Genomic DNA, 13,637 nt, shown 5'->3' on the forward strand with positions numbered 1-13,637 from the left:
CAACAATGGGCCCAAGGATGACTCAGGACAGGGAGTGCTTTGTTCCTTTGTGCACAGGGTGCCTATGGCTTGAAACTGATCTGAGAGCACCTCACAACAATAACAACAACAACATCCAGTCTACATAAAAGAGTTTACATAAATACTTCATTCAACTGTGCTCCTGAACTGCAATTTCTAGGGAAAAAATGAAAAGCAAACTTGAGTAATACTTTAATGTGTTTATCTCTAAATTACTCTTAGTAGCTAAAAACAATTTTAACTCAGCCTATGTCATTTAGCTCCCTTTGATCAAGGGGATCAGATTTCCTATGCTAATTATGGAGAACTGCAACATTTATTATTAAATAGAGTATTAATAGAAGTCATCATACTTACCTGGCAGGGGAGATACCATGATCACGAAGGTGGTTTTCCCAGGGCGAGGCTTATCCATTGCACTCCGGATGTGCTGACCCCTGCGATTTCCCAAAATGTGGGAAACTCGACTGCATAATTTGTGGTAGTGGGGGACTGTGTTCACGCTCTCCCCTGAAAAAAAAAGAAGTCATCAAATGTAAAAATCGATTCCTAAAGAGAATCCATTTAATGTCTAAACTCTGGATTAATTCAAGAATCATTTAGTGAATCCAACTGTGTGCAACAGATTCTTCTTCAAGTTTCCTGACAAGTTCACTCTGCTACTCTTTGTGCAGAGACATAATCCCAACTTGGCATGCTAGCTATTATTTCTTTCTTCAAATAATGCTCATATTTCAAGAAAAATAATTTGAGCTCTTAACTCTTAATAAAACTGATTCTTACAAATAACATTCACAAAAGTCACAAAATAATATCCTACCACAACATTCTTTGTTGTTGTTTTTAGGTGCCATTAAGTCTGTTAGGACCCATCGAGACCTTATGCACAACAGAAAGAAACACTGCCCCGTCCTGCCCCGTCCTCACAATGGTTCCTATGCCTGAGCCCATTGTTGAAGTCACTATGTCAATCCATTTGTCCAACATCTTCCTATTTTTTGCTGCCCCTGCATGTTACCCAAACATGATTTCCTTCTCCAGGGACTGGTCTCTCATGACAATATGTCCAAAATATGTAAGACTGAGCCTTGCCATCCTTGCCTCTAAGGAGCACTCTGGCTGTACTTCTTCCAGGACAGATTGGTTTGTCCTTTTAGCAGTCCATGGTCCCTTCAGTAGTCTTCACCAGCACAATTCAAACACAGCAACTCTTCTTCAATCTTCCTTATTCAATATCCAACTTTTACATGCATTTGAAGTGATAACATCGCTGATGTTAGATGGGTCTTGGCTGAAAGCAGAGAATACTAGAAAGATGTTTATTTGTGTTTTGTTGACTATACAAAGGCAGTAAAATGTGTGTGTCATAACAAACGATGGATAACATTAAGGAGAATGGCCACTTCAGAACACTTTGATGTTCTCATATAGAACCTGTGCATGGACAAAGAAGCACTTGTTCAAACAGAACAAGGAAATGCTGGGTGTTTTAAGATCAGAAAAGTATCCATCGGGGTTGTATCATTTCACCAAACTAATTTAATCTGTATGCGGAGCAAATAATCTAAGAAGCTGAATAAATGATGAAGAATGTGGTATCAGGATTGGAGGAAGGCTCATTAACAATCTGTGATAAGCAGATAGCACAACCTTGACTGCTGAAAGCCTAACGGACTTGAAGCACCTGTTGATGAAAATCACAGACTACAGTCTTCAATATGGATTACAACTCAATGTAAAGAAAACAAAAATCCCCACAACTGAACCAATAAACAAACTCATGTCAAATGGAGAAAACACTGAAGTTATCAATGATTTTATTTCACTTGAATCCACAGTGAATGTTCAAGGAAGCAGCAATTATGAAATCAAATGATGTATTGCCTTGGGCAAATCTGCTGCATAAGACCTCTTGAAAGTGTTGAAGAGCACGATGTCACTTTGAGGACCTAACAACAACAAGTGAAGCAAATAATCCAAGAAGCTGGACCGTATGAACAAGAACGAAGCATGAGGATTGGAGAGAGGCTTGTTAATAACCTGCAAGGGGTAGATGACACGAGCTTGCTTACTTAAAGTGAAGAGGCCTTGAAGTACTTGCTGAAATCAGACTTCAACCTTCAATATAGATTACAACTCATTGTAAAGAAAACAAAAATCCTTACAACTGGACCAATTGATGAAGTCATGATAGATGGAGAAAAGATTAAAGTTGTCAAGAATTTCCTTTTGCTTGGATCCACAATCAATGTGTATAAAAGCAGCAATGGAGAAATCAAACAACGTATTGCACTGCGCAAACTGACACATTGGCTGCAACAATGGGCTCAATCATAGCAGCAATTTTGAAGATGACACAGGACCGGGCAGTGTTTCATTGTCTTATACATAGGACCGGAGCCAACTTGACGGCCCCTAACAGCAAATAGATGTATTTATGTATGTATATCATGTATGTATACTTTGTTAAACCGGAAACTTTGTGTTGGGGAGATCTGTCCTTTAGAAATAAAACCCCACATGGAAGAAGCACACCAGCCTGAGTGATCACGAGGTGCCAAAGGGACCAGGTATAAGGCATCATCCAATATATATATATATATACCATAGTGAACGAAGGGGGAAGTGCCGAGTGGAGACCCAAAGCCCATTTGTCAGCCACTGGAGATCCCCTCACAGAGGGGTTTAGAAGAGGAGATGGGTCAGTCAGGGTGCGATGTAGTACCAATGAAGAACACAGCTTTCCCCCAGATCCTGGATGCTTCCTCCCCCAACTACCATGATCTGAATTCTACCTTGCAGGACTGGATAGGGCAGAGGTTGTACACTGGTACATATGGGAGCTGGAGGCACAGGGAATCCAGGGTGGATGATACCTTCAGGACCAGAGGAGTAAGGGGAGATACTGGGAGAGTAGAGGGTGAGTGGGTTGGAAAGGGGGAACCAATTAAAAGGATCCACATGTGACCTCCTCCCTGGGAGATGAACGGCAGAGAAGGGGGGGGAGGGAGACTCCAGATAGGGCAAGATATGACAAAATAACAATCTATAAATTATCAAGGACTCATGAGGGAAGGGGAGCAGGGAGGGAGGGGGGAAAAAGAGGACCTGATGCAAAGGGCTTACGTGGAGAGCAAATGCTTTGAAAATGATTAGGGCAAAGAATGTACGGATGTGCTATATACAGTTGATGTATGTATACGTATGGATTGTGATAAGAGTTGTATGAGCCCCTAATAAAATGTTAAATATATATATATATATCCAAATACAAAACAAATATAAAAAAGAATATCAAATTGATGGGGGGGGGGAAGAAGGAAAAAAAAGCACCAGTGCGTAAAGTACATACACAAAGGTGTTGGATTTGGGTTTTTTTTTTCAACTGACACGAGTAGAAGAAAGAGGAGAAGGAAAGGAAACCAGCAAGGAGAAAGGGAGACAAAGGGAGAGGGAGGGAGAGAGAAAGGAAGAAGGGTCTGCAATTCCATCAAGAATAAAGATTTCATATCCTGTGTGCACCCCTGTGCTGAAAAATTCGCTTAAAAAACAGTCCATTGAATCCCCCGTGAGTGATCTGGAGAAGTAGCTAATTGCACATGGGAATATAGAAAAGAAGTGCCACGGAGGCACGGCTGGTGGTTCCCTCATCCATTTACTTAAACTGCCTGGTCTTGGTAAACCTTTTTAAAGAACTGATCTATCAGATTACCTCAGTCACCAAACACATCTATTATTTAAGGAAGCCCCTTCTTTTTTAGCTTCACGGTCATTAAACATTTTTATAACGTACTTATAGAAATAGTGTGGGTCCCAAATGCTGCCAATAATCAATCCCCTTAACAAATAAAAATAAACTTCACTGTATTTACACTAAAATGAAATTATGCAGCAAATATTTTTATCTGCTTCCTTTATTAGTTCCCTAAGCTCTAAGAAGAGTAGACATTGATGGGGGTATTTGGAATGTTATTTCAGTTGGATTTTATTCAAAAAGACTTTTTAAAACTATTTTACTGGGGGCTCATACAGCTCTTATCACAATCCATACATCCATTGTGTCAAGCACATTTGTACATATGTTGCCATCATCGTTTTCAAAACATTTTGATTCTACTTGAGCCTTTAGTATCAGCTCCTCTTTTTTCCCCCTCCCTCCCCTACCTTCCCACCATCATAAACCCTTGATATTTTATTTTAAAATTTGTTTTCATGTCTTACACTAACCAATGTCTCCCTTCACCCACTTTTCTGTTGTCCATACCCCTGGGAGGTGGTTATATGTAGGTAATTGTGATCGATTCACCGTTCCCCCCCCCCCACCTTCCCCTTCCCCTCCTGGTATTGCTACTCTCATTACTGGTCCTGAGGACTTTATCTGTCCTGGATTCCCTGTTTCCAGTTCTTATCTGTACCAGTGTACATGCTCTGGTCTAGCTGGGTTTGTAAGGTAGAATTGGGGTCATGATAGTGGGAGAGGAGGGGAAGCATTTAAGAACTAGAGGAAAGTTGTATGTTTCATCAGTGCTATACTGCACCCTGGCTGGCTCTTCTCTTCCTTGTGACCCTTCTGTAAAGAGATGTCCAATTGTCTACATAGGGGCTTTGTGTCTCCATTCCGCACTCCCCCTCATTCACATTGATATGATTTTTTTGTCCTTTGATGCCTGATAACTGATCCTGTCAACACCTCATGATAACACAAGCTGGTTTGCTTCTTCCATGTGGACTTTGTTGCTTCTCAGCTAGATGGCCGCTTGTTTGCCTTCAAGCCTTTAAGACCCCAGACACTATATCTTTTGATAGCCAGGAACCATCAGCTTTCTTCATCTCATTTGCTTATGTTCCTGCTTTGTCTTCAGCAATGATGTTGGGAAGGTGAATATCATGGAATGCCAGGTTATTAGACAAAGTGTTCTTGCATTGAGGGAGTACTTGAGTAGAGGCCCAATGTCCATCTGCTACTTTAATACTTAACATATAAGTATATGCACATAGATCTATTTCTGTAACATTATATATAAATATATTTATGTATGTACATGCCTGTATTTAGACCTCTATAAATGTCCTTTGCCTCCTAGTTCTCTCCTCTATTTCTTTTTACTTTCTACTTATCCAACTATCATGTTCCGCCTTCATTCAGGTTTCAGTAATTCCTCAGTTTGTTTTTTTATCATTGCATATCACTACCTAGTACAGCATTTGATTGGAAGGTTTTCAACAAATATATGCTGGCTAGAATGAAAATGCTTGCAAAATGTTTTACTTTTGATTTGTGTAGTGTAGTATTAACCTTAGCCAAAGAAAAAGCTAGGCTTTGCCTTAGGCTTGTGGGAGATAATTTCTAGGTCCTTGGAATGTCCTGCCTGATCATATTCTATTAATATGATTGAGGGTGGGGACTTTGGCCTATATCGTGTCCACATGAAATACAGAGAGGGTGGAGACTAAAGTTCAGTCAATGTGGCCATATCTGATCAAGCCCCAGTAACAACTCTGGGCACTGAGGCTCAGATGAGCTTCCCTGGTTGGTAATGCTCTGTGTGTTGTCCTACACTGATAAATACTCGGAATGTAAGGCTGTCCATGACTCCCTGAGAGAGGATCATTGGAATCACAGCATTTTATTTTTTCCTAGATCCTGACCTATGAATATCTCCCCTTGTCTAATTTTAATCTGTATTCTTTCCTTGTGATTGACTATAACTATGGAACTCAATTTGAGATGAGTTCCATGAAATTAAGTGATTTATGGAAACTGAGGGTGGTTTTCAGATCCCACAAGCTTGCAGTTGGTGTCGGAAGTGAGGGCAATCTGTGGGGACTGTGCCTCTGAACTCCCCAAGATTATACTCAGTGCACACTTTTCTAGTGAATCTTGGACTTAAGTTTCTGCAAAGATTGCCACACAGCCACCCAGATATATATATAATTCAGATACATGCAGATGTGAAATACACAAGGGATATTCTGGAGTAGTCTAAAAATGGCATTCCACTAAATATACAAAATTATTACAGTGTCTGAGTTTATGAGAATTGTGGAACTTTGTCCATTTCTTAATATTTTTCATTCACTGAATAAATATTCATTAACTGCCTCTGATAATCAGAAAAAGAACAGATGTGGTCCTAACTTATATGGGATTATATAGATGTATCAGAAACATATTAGTTTTGTAAAACCAAATAACACGTAGGTAGTAGAATGTCAAAATTAGATTCTTTTGCCTAAGCTTTGGCCCAGACTTCAAGACAATGGTGCCAATTACTTTCATTTCTAAAGTGAGTTACACAGCAGTAAGCAGGATCTACAAAGGGAGTGCTGGGGAACTAGCTCTACAACCCAGAAACAATATGAATTTTGTCTATTTATTGGTATGCCATTTTCAGACTCCTATAGCCTTTAAAAGAAATCAAGGAAGCCAAGAGGGGTTGTTGGAGGTGTGAAGAGAATGTGTGGAGACAGATGTTTGTGGTGGGAGCCCCATTTTCCCCATGGGAGAGGGATAAGGGCGTTTTCTCTGATTCATAGTTTAGTGAGAGAGGGTTTCATAGAATCACTTCAGCGAGCTTCATGTATGTATCTTGGAATATTAGATTCACACACCTAATAAATATTAATGATGAAAGGCATTGTCTGGGGGGAAAGGGGGCTATATTTGCAAAGTAGCAGCACTGTCGCCAATAGCGGATCATGTACCATTACATCTGTAATCGTGTACCATTAACAGCTGTATCTGGTCCATATGATGAGGGCTCCGTGAGGGAAAGAAAGAGGTAAATGAAGTTGTCATAAAATTCTGCCTATGACAGTCATATGAAGAGCTGTGGAAAGCTCCATGAGAAGAAACTGAAATGGCCAGAGTCTTAAAGGAAGAATTCTAAGCAAGAAGTCAAGGGAGATTGTGATAGGTAGATTTATTGTGCCAACCTGGCCAATAGGAACATGTAGGATTAATAAGGTCATAGTTTGATTGGAGGGCAAAGAGATAAATGGCTCAGCAAGGCCCGCCGCTCTCTCTCTCTTGTTCTCTGGTGATCAGACCAGCATGCAGCTGCTTTAACTAGTTCTCTGCCTCAACTTGTGTGCTACACTACCTGTGCAACAGGTAACCCGTGGATCATGTTGCTAAAGCTTGAGGTTCCTTTGAGACCTGCTTTGCCATGCTGCTGGTATATGGATTGCTTGAGCTCAAGGCTGTCAGATCCTGTTGTCTTGCATTGCTTGAGTTTGATATTCCATCTGACCTGCTTTGCTAAGCTCTTGAACTATTGACTGTTGGTGACCCTCCATGCTGTTTGTTGCCTGTGACTGGACTGCCCGCATTGCCCTATGGAAGACTAAGCTGTCTGTTTCTTTGACCTTGGACTCAGCAACCCTAGTGAGTTGAAGGACTTCCAGTATATTAACTATCCCACAAAAGTGAGTTGAACTGAGCCCTCTGTACTGCTGTGTGGACTAATCAGCTGTTATATTCCATATATAATAATAATAATAATAATAATAATAATTGTCCTGGTTTTGTTTATCTACAGAATCCAGTCTAATACAGAGAAATACATATTAACAAATGTTGTGGGCATTGCTGGTGAATGAACATCAAAGAAACTACAACAATGTTCCCTAGAGAAAGTCAGCTCTAAATACTTGTCCCTCTTTGACCATTAGGGAAAGGTTTTCAAGATCATCTGAGTCACACAAACCCTTTCTTTCCCTCTTAACTATTCTTCGCTGACCCGGTATTTGCCTTAGCAACCTTAACAGTACTAGGAGCAACCTACAAAATAAGAGAGAAGTCATGGACAAGCCAAACTAGGAAATGAATAGGCTGACCTCGCCTTTTCTGGAAAAGGAAAAACAAAAACTTTTTTTTTTAAGTTGAGTTCTTTTAACTAATATAGGTTGTACATATTACTATTGATTTCCAAATTCAGGATATATTATACATACTACATTAAATGATATAAGTAATGAATGTGTCTCGGCAGGGAGGTTTTTGATTGCTCAAATATAACACTCACATATCTAAGAGATTGAAAATTCTCTAAGTTATTTCTATCCCCCCTGTTCCATACTTTGATTTTTAAAATGAAATTCAGAGCTTCTCTGAGAAGAAAAGGACATTATTTCCCCCTCTCTGTGGGATAACAGCTCTTACTGTATGTGGTAGAGAAATGAATCAGAATAATGAACCCCCAAAGATGCCTAGGAACAACTTCCTATAACCTGTGAATATGTTATCTTACATGGCAAAAGGGGTTTTGCTGATGTGATTAAGGGTCTTGAGATAGCAACATTATTCTGAATATTTGAGGGAATGCAATATAGTCACAGCATCTTTATAAGGAGGAGGTATGAGGTCAAAGGCAGAATAAGGCAGCATGAATACAGAAGCAGAGAGAAAAGGCGATGTGGATGGGGACATGAACCAAGATGTGTAGACACCTTCTAGAAGCTAGAAAAGGGAAATTAACAATCCCTCCTACAGACTCTATCAGGAATAAACCCTGCTTACACCTGAATTTTAGGCCTGTTTTATTTAGTGTCTGTCATGGGGGTGGGGGTAATGATTTTCTTTATATGAAAGCTAGGAAAGGTAAGTTTGTAGGGACAGTGACTAGATTAAAAGTTTCTTAGGGTTGTAGGAGAGAATGATATTGGAGAAAGGGGAGCTAATAACAATGAGTACAAATGAAAAAATTGTTCTCTAGTTTTTTGTGGTGTTGACTGTACAACTCATTTTAATATAGTTAGACTATTGAGTTTTAAGATATGTGTATATAAATCAATTTAAATTTTTTAAAATAATGACAGGCTAGGAACCCCTTTGGATATGATCTACCCTGTCCTATGGAGTCACTATGAGTTGGAATCTACTCAACAACACATATATACAAGCAAACAAACACACACAAAGGACTCATTTCAGAGTTTTGACCTTCAGAAAGGGGAGTAAAAACCCTTGTGTTTCTAAAGGAAACAGACTTACTTTGATGGTTACCAGGAATGGAAGGAAATAGGAGTGAAAGGGAAGTCACAGGCTGGAGGCTGGCAAGTGTTAACTTGTGTGAAGGAAAAGACAATATTCAACAAACAGGGAGATGGAAAAAATTAAATGGGAAGATATTGTGATGCTTGATGAGTTTAGTATGAAAAACGAATGAACTGCTCTGTTCACCTTCTCTGATGAAGAAAAAGATTTTTTTTTAATTTTTGTTACCCATACAACTTTCCTCTAGTTCTTTAATGCTTCCTCCCCTCACTAAAACGATCCCAATTCTACCTTACAAATCTGGCTAGACCAGAGCATGTACACAGGTACAGATAAGAGCTGGAAACACAGGGAATCCAGAACAAATAAACCCCTCAGAACCAATAATGAGAGTATAAGGGGAATGAGTATAATGAGAGTATAAGAGGGTAAGGGGAAGGTGGTGGGAGAAAGGGAAAACCAATTACAATGACCTACATTTAATCCCTCCCAGAGGGATGGACAATAGAAAAGTGGGTGAAGGGAGATATCGGTCAGGGTAAGACATGAAAAAATAGTAATAATTTATAAATTATCATGGGTTCATGAAGGAGGGAATATGGGGGAGGGAGGGAGAAAATGAGGAGCGGATACCAAGGGTTCAAGTAGAAAGAAAATGTTTTGAAAATGATGATGGCAACATATATACAAATGTGCTTCACACACGTATGGATGGATGTATTTTGAAAAGAGCTGGATGAGCCCTAATAAAATGGGTTATTTTTTTTTTAGTTAAAAATATTTTTGTTATTAAATTCAAGGAATCAATATGACATCCAGGTAGAATCACCCACACGGTACTCCTGATGTTAGAAAATTAAGAGGTAAGGAGGCCAATATTAGGACGCTGGGTGCTAAAAATGCATTCAGTGTACTAGGGTCTGGTTCAGACCTCCCCCTGTGATTTTGCCCATGGATTGATTCCAGAACTCACTGAAATGCTCTAAGTCACTGCATCTGTCTGCAGGCTCCACTAATCCCTCACCGATTCCATCAGGGTGGCATCTACCACCTCTTCCTGCACCCAAGATATGAGACTCACAGCATGCAGTAGTTTCCTCAGGTTGCTGTCTAAAGGTGGTCATAATTCCAGGCTTGCAGAGAACCTCCAAGAACTAGCCACGCGAACTCATACTGGTGTTCCCCTCTCTGCTAGTCACCCCGTCCTTGCATTCTCAAGCTTTGCATCATCCCTCCCCAGCCAGGATGGAATGAATACATTGACCATCACCTTTACCCCTCTCTCCAGCTCTGAGCATGCCAGCAGGGGTAACAATAGATAATTAGTCACTAATTTTCAGCAAGTGAGGTGCTTCCAGGATATTTAGCTGTGACATAACTGCAGGAGAGCTGTGAGTGACAAAGGAGTGCAGAGGGGAGAATTCAGATCCAGTCAGCCCTAAAATCACTTGGCTAATCTGGTCCTCCTTAACTGAGGGACAGCGTAGCATAGCCCCAATAACAGGGCACCACACAAACACATTGTAAAAAACAAAAAAAACCATTTTTTTAATGCTTACAATTACAGGCTGTGTTGCTTTGTGTAACTTTGACTGTAAGCTGTCAGAAACCCTGGTCCTGGTCTATTATCATATTAGCATAAAAAGACAGGCAGAATTCTAATCCCTAGAGCACAACCTAAGATTTTAACATAAGAAAACAGGAAAAGTCATGGGCTGAAAGCCACAGCCCAAGCCAAAAACTGGCTCTACCAGTTTTGGACTCAACAGAGAGTCTTTAAAAGACTTCAAATTATGGCCAGACAGTCGAGATCAGATCCCTACCCATGCTACAGGCACACCTCAACCAGGCCTAGTGGAATAACTCCAGTCACCTGCCTTAGCAAACCCTCCAAGATCCCCAACCACCTCCAGCCACTGAGTCACCACAGCACTTCACCTACACAACAACCCAACACACCACCATAGCAGACTACAGGTAGCCCGGAAAACACTCTTACCAGTAACACAGAGACAGAGCCAACAGCCCCTTGGTCTCCTGGGAACATGGCGCCAAGTTCTTGAAAAACGACACACAGATAGCACCATACCTCAACACCGTCAACAAGAAAAACAAAGCACAACAGCAGAAAAAAATCCTAAACCTAACAATGCTCGTTGAAGAAATAAACGTTGATCTGCAACAACAAAAAACATCTTCAGAATGTTGCTTTGAGTAATACAGGTTATGAGGGAAGCAACACAGAATAAGGATGCAATGATAGAGGAGATGAAGTCCACAAAAGAGAGGATGGCACCCACACACCAAAGGGAAATACAAGAACTAATGGCTGAGATAACAGAAGGAAAACACAAGATAACAAACCTCACCAACAGACTAGAAGAGGCAGATAATCCTTCCAGAGATCTCGAGGACAATCAGGCAGACTTCAACAAATGGGAAAGACAGTCAAACAAGATCATCAAAGAGGTGGAAGAAAACCAGAGAGCAGTGACAGATGCTATGAATAGGAACAACATTCAAATAATTGGTGTTCCAGAACAAGATACAAAGAAGTCCACAGCTAAATTAGCGAGGGAATTCCTAGAGGCAAACTTCCCCACCTTAATGAATGAGAATCAGATATTCTTACAGGAAGCAGAGAGGACACCAATTAGACTAAACTCCAGGAAGAACTCACCAAGGCACATAACAGTTAAATTATCCAACTTCGAGGAAAAAGAGAAAATTTTAAGAGCAGCAAGAGAAAAAAATGAGGTCCTATGCAATGGTGCTCAGGTAAGAATATGCTCAGACCTATCAGTAGCTACCAGGAGCAAGAGAACAGTGGAGTAACATCTTCCAAATTCTGAAAGGAAAAAAAATGCCAACCTGAGCATCCTCTACCCTGCAAAACTATCTATTCAGATATTAAGAGTTTTCCCAGTTAAGAAAACCCTCAAAGAATACTCCATAAGACACCAAATCCTTTAGAAATTCCTTGTAAATTGACTGTGGTCAGAAGACCAACATCCATCAAGCACAAGCAGGAGACTGCCATATAGCTGAACTCCATCCTGAAGTCACTGCACCGAAAAGAATTACCAAGATAACATTGCTTCAGAAGGCAAGAATGAAGCCCCCACATAAACACAGCACCTGATATGGAGATAGGAAAACACCCAACACAAAATGTACAAGATGACAGCAATGAATCCATAGATGGTGGTAATAACCCTGAATGTCAATGGCCTGAACATGCCCATTAAAATACAAAGATTAACAGCCTGGCTCAGAAAACATAACCCATCAATCTTTTTCTTGCAAGAGATACATCCTAAGTTTTCAGACAAAAATAGACTAAGAGGCAAAGGCTGGTAGAAAATAAACCAGGAAAACAGCAACTTAACAAAAAGCAGGGTTGCAATCCCAACCTCCCACAAAATTGACCTCAAGGTGCAAACCATAGCAAGAGACAAGGATGGGCACTGTATAATGCTCAAAGGTTCAGTAGACCAGGAGCCAGTAGGCATAATAAATATATATGCACCTAATGAGAAACCCACAAAATTTGTCAAACGATTCAAACGATGAAAAATGAAACCACAGACGCAACAATCATAGTAGGTAACTTTAATACAATGCTATCAGAGAAAAATAGATCACTGGGAAGGAAGCTCAACAAGAAGTTTACAGAGCTACATACTACAGATAGTCAACTGGACCTGATAGACATTTATAGAACTCTCCATCCAAATGCAAAAAAAAATCACATTATTTTCAAGTGTACATGGCTCATTTTCAAAAATAGACCACATGTACCAACATAAGTCGAGCCTGAGTAAGCTCAAACACAAAGAGATCACTCAGATATCCCTTTCAGAGCACCACATAATAAATCTGGAGATCAACAAAAAGGAGACCAGAAAAACAAGGGCAAACAACTGGAGGATGAATAAAAATCTTCTGTGACACGAATGGGTACTGGCACAGATAAGAGAAGAAATTAGGAAATTCTAGAAACTAATGAGAATAAGAATACAATGTACCAAAATCTATGGGCTATAGACAGTGTTATCACAGGAAGTTTGATAGCAATTAATGAATATATGAAAAAGAAGAGAGACTTATGACTGATACACTATCAGAAAACCTCCAGCAATACTTATCTGGCAGGGGAGACACCATGGTCACAAAGGTGGTTTTCCCAGAGAGAGGCTTATCCATTGCATTCTGGCTGCGCTGACCTCTGTGATTTCCCAAAATGTGGGAAACTCAACTGCACAATTGTGTTAGTGGGGACTATATCCATGATTTCCCCTGAAAAAAAAACAAGCAAAAAACCTCCAGCAACTAGAACAGAATCAACGGAACAACTCCTCCATTAGCAAAAGAAAGGTAATAATAAAAATCAGGGCAGAGTTAAACAAGTGGGAACAAAAGAGAACGATGCAAAAAATCAATACAGCAAAAAGTTGGATCTTTGAAAGGATCAGCAGAATCAACAGACTGCTGGAAACCTAATCAAGGAAAGAAAGGAGCAAACATCAATAGCCAGGATGAGGGATAAAACCAACGCAACGGATATCACAAAAAAGGATAATGACAAAGTACTGTGAACGTCTCTATTCAACAATGC

The 13,637-nt window shown here is 40.1% G+C and overlaps 2 non-coding genes across 2 annotated transcripts; both read left to right on the forward strand.

The window, feature by feature from the left end:
- The first annotated feature begins 370 nt into the window (after window positions 1-370).
- On the forward strand, window positions 371-534 carry LOC142426998 (U1 spliceosomal RNA). The gene has a single exon (XR_012779845.1). It is a non-coding gene; the product is annotated as a U1 spliceosomal RNA (small nuclear RNA).
- A 12,625-nt stretch (window positions 535-13,159) lies between these two features.
- On the forward strand, window positions 13,160-13,320 carry LOC142426890 (U1 spliceosomal RNA). Its single transcript, XR_012779775.1, has one exon. It is a non-coding gene; the product is annotated as a U1 spliceosomal RNA (small nuclear RNA).
- The last annotated feature ends 317 nt before the right edge of the window (window positions 13,321-13,637 follow it).

The sequence above is a fragment of the Tenrec ecaudatus genome, chromosome 14 (genome assembly GCF_050624435.1).
Source record: "Tenrec ecaudatus isolate mTenEca1 chromosome 14, mTenEca1.hap1, whole genome shotgun sequence".
Taxonomy (NCBI): Eukaryota; Metazoa; Chordata; class Mammalia; order Afrosoricida; family Tenrecidae; genus Tenrec; species Tenrec ecaudatus.